Source organism: Taudactylus pleione, unplaced genomic scaffold (assembly GCF_031769625.1).
Source record: "Taudactylus pleione unplaced genomic scaffold, aTauple2 ptg001395l, whole genome shotgun sequence".
In the NCBI taxonomy this organism is placed as follows: Eukaryota; Metazoa; Chordata; class Amphibia; order Anura; family Myobatrachidae; genus Taudactylus; species Taudactylus pleione.
This window is the reverse complement of record NW_028285795.1, coordinates 86,316-90,260: the sequence shown is the minus strand read 5'-3', so window position 1 is coordinate 90,260 and position 3,945 is coordinate 86,316.

Genomic DNA, 3,945 nt, shown 5'->3' with positions numbered 1-3,945 from the left:
TCATAGTTTATTGTTGATTGTAACCTTTGTGTCTCTCATTGTCCCTATGTACAGTTGGCAGGTTTGTTTTGAGTATACATTTTCTTTACTTCCTAGAATTTCTGCACTTCTCACTTGAGCAGCTACTCTAATGAACATTGAGGGTTTTGGATACGTGAAAGAAAATGGTTTGCTTCAATGTTACAAGGGGAAACTGGTGTCTTCAAACATGGTGGATATTATAGACTGGTTTGTGTGTGGCCATATCAAGAGGCCATCAGGATACAGTGCTGCAGACTATTGAGTTTCTGAAGCTACCAGACAAGATTCTTACGAACTTCCATGCCCAGGTAATGCTTGTTTTAATATCCTAATAGTCTGTATTGTTTAGTTTAACCTAATTTAATTATCCTTAAAACTTAAAATGGCATCATACTGTGTGGTGCTGTTCTGTAAGGCACCGTATGGAGTGGCATTATATAGTATGGATGCTTGCTTTTAGTATCTTAATGGTATGCATTATTGCATTTAACCTAGTGTAATTGTTCTACCAACTGTTAGTATAGCATCATGCTGTGTAGTGCTGTTCCGTAAGGCACCGTATGGAGTGGCATTATATAGTATGGATGCTTGCTTTTAGTATCTTAATAGTATGCATTATTGCATTTAACCTAGTGTAATTGTTCTACCAACTGTTAGTATAGCATCATGCTGTGTAGTGCTGTTCTGTAAGGCACCGTATGGAGTGGCATTATATTGTATGGATGCTTCCTGTTGAATATTTTGCTTGCTTTTAGTATCTTAATAGTATGCATTATTGCATTTAACCTAGTGTAATTGTTCTACTAACTGTTAGTATAGCATCATGCTGTGTAGTGCTGTTCCGTAAGGCACCGTATGGAGTGGCATTATATAGTATGGATGCTTCCTGTTGAATATTTTGCTTGCTTTTAGTATCTTAATAGTATGCATTATTGCATTTAACCTAGTGTAATTGTTCTACCAACTGTTAGTATAGCATCATGCTGTGTAGTGCTGTTCCGTAAGGCACCGTATGGAGTGGCATTATATAGTATGGATGCTTGCTTTTAGTATCTTAATAGTATGCATTATTGCATTTAACCTAGTGTAATTGTTCTACCAACTGTTAGTATAGCATCATGCTGTGTAGTGCTGTTCCGTAAGGCACCGTATGGAGTGGCATTATATAGTATGGATGCTTGCTTTTAGTATCTTAATAGTATGCATTATTGCATTTAACCTAGTGTAATTGTTCTACCAACTGTTAGTATAGCATCATGCTGTGTAGTGCTGTTCCGTAAGGCACCGTATGGAGTGGCATTATATAGTATGGATGCTTCCTTTTGCATATTTTTGCTTGCTTTTAGTATCTTCATAGTTTACATTATTGCATTTAACCTAGTGTAATTGTCCTTAAAAGTTTAAATAGCATCATGCTGTGTAGTGCTGTTCCGTATGGAGTGGCATAAAGTATGGTTGTTTTTAGTTAGTATTTTTAATACTATGCATTATTGCATTTAACCTAGTTTGTGTCCTTAAAACTGTTATACAGCATGTGTGGTGCTGTTCCGTAATGGTGCGTATCCACATTGCAATTTAAATCGCACATGTATCGTGCACATTTTGGTCAAACTACCAGTGATGCGTGCGCCCGCAGGTCGGTTCCGACATCTATCATCGCCCGTACATGCTGGTCAACCTGACAATCACGTCAGGTTCCGCATGTACGGCGATGATGAATGTGTGTGCTACACTGAACGTTCAGTGTAGGCACATTACAGACATGGAAACGACATCACGATTACAATGTCGTAATCGTGCTGTCATTTCCATGTCTGGTAGTGGATACGCACCTTTAGGCAGCGTATGGAGTGGCATTATAAATTATGGTTGCTTTTAGTTATAATCGTAATAGTATATATTATTGAATTTAACCTAGTTTAATTGTCCTTAACTGTTAGTATAGCATCATGCTATGTGGTGCTGTTCCGTATGGAGTGGCATTCTATAGTATGGTTGCTTCCTGTTAGTAGCATATCCCGCTTGCTTTTAGGTAATATATTAATAGGTTACACTTAACAAATACAAACTATATTTATTGCCCCTAAAACTTAGTATGGTGTGGCGTGTCATAATGCTGTATATTTCCTGCCTGTAGGGTGTTGTACCAATTATTTACAATTGGCAGTGTTATATTTTCAGTAGAAACTTTCTTTACCTCCTAGAATTACTGCACTTCTCATTCCAGCAGCTACTCTAATGAACATTGAGGTTTTTGGATACCTTAAAGAAAATGATTTGCTTCATCCATTGGCAGTGGTACAAGCGGAAACCAGTGTCTTCAAACAGCTTGGATATTATAGATGGCTTTGTGGTGGACATTACAGGAGTTTATCAGGATACAGTGCTGCAGACTATTGAGCCTATGAAGCTACCAGACAAGACGCTTACTGACGACTATCCAGAGGCAATGATATCCTGTATTCATTGTAAGTAATTGGCTTGCTTTAATATCTTAATAGGTTACATCCAACAATACAAACTATATTTTCATTCTCTATAAAACTACTTTGGCTTTATGCTGTGAGGTGCTGTGACGTAAGGTGCCGTGCGACATGTCATCCTACAGTATGGTGCTTTGTGGTTATCACTCTCATATCCTTCTTTCTTTTTCTTTAATGTCTTCTTTTCTCTCAAATGTTGCGATTCGATGGTTCCGGTCTATGCAGCAGTGAGTCTCTATAGCAGTGTTAGTCTGCGTTCCCAGTAGTTGGTTCCAGGACTGAGTTCCGCTACGAACGGTTGCAGATCTTCACGGCTAAGACTCCAGTTCTGTATATCTTCGTCATGCTGAGAGATGCTGTGAGGTGCTGTGCTGTGTGGTGTTGTGCCGTAAGGTGCCGTGCGACATGTCATCCTACAGTATGGTGCTTTGTGGTTGTCACTCTCATATCCTTCTTTCATTTTTTTTTCATGTCTTCATAGTTTATTGTTGATTGTAACCTTTTTGTCTCTCATTGTCCCTATTTACAGTTGGCAGGTTTGTTTTGAGTATACATTTTCTTTACTTCCTAGAATTTCTGCACTTCTCACTTGAGCAGCTACTCTAATGAACATTGAGGGTTTTGGATACGTGAAAGAAAATGGTTTGCTTCAATGTTACAAGGGGAAACTGGTGTCTTCAAACATGGTGGATATTATAGACTGGTTTGTGTGTGGCCATATCAAGAGGCCATCAGGATACAGTGCTGCAGACTATTGAGTTTCTAAAGCTACCAGACAAGATTCTTACGAACTTCCATGCCCAGGTAATGCTTGTTTTAATATCCTAATAGTCTGTATTGTTTAGTTTAACCTAATTTAATTATCCTTAAAACTTAAAATGGCATCATACTGTGTGGTGCTGTTCTGTAAGGCACCGTATGGAGTGGCATTATATAGTATGGATGCTTGCTTTTAGTATCTTAATAGTATGCATTATTGCATTTAACCTAGTGTAATTGTTCTACTAACTGTTAGTATAGCATCATGCTGTGTAGTGCTGTTCTGTAAGGCACCGTATGGAGTGGCATTATATAGTATGGATGCTTCCTGTTGAATATTTTGCTTGCTTTTAGTATCTTAATAGTATGCATTATTGCATTTAACCTAGTGTAATTGTTCTACTAACTGTTAGTATAGCATCATGCTGTGTAGTGCTGTTCCGTAAGGCACCGTATGGAGTGGCATTATATAGTATGGATGCTTCCTGTTGAATATTTTGCTTGCTTTTAGTATCTTAATAGTATGCATTATTGCATTTAACCTAGTGTAATTGTTCTACCGACTGTTAGTATAGCATCATGCTGTGTAGTGCTGTTCCGTAAGGCACCGTATGGAGTGGCATTATATAGTATGGATGCTTGCTTTTAGTATCTTAATAGTATGCATTATTGCATTTAACCT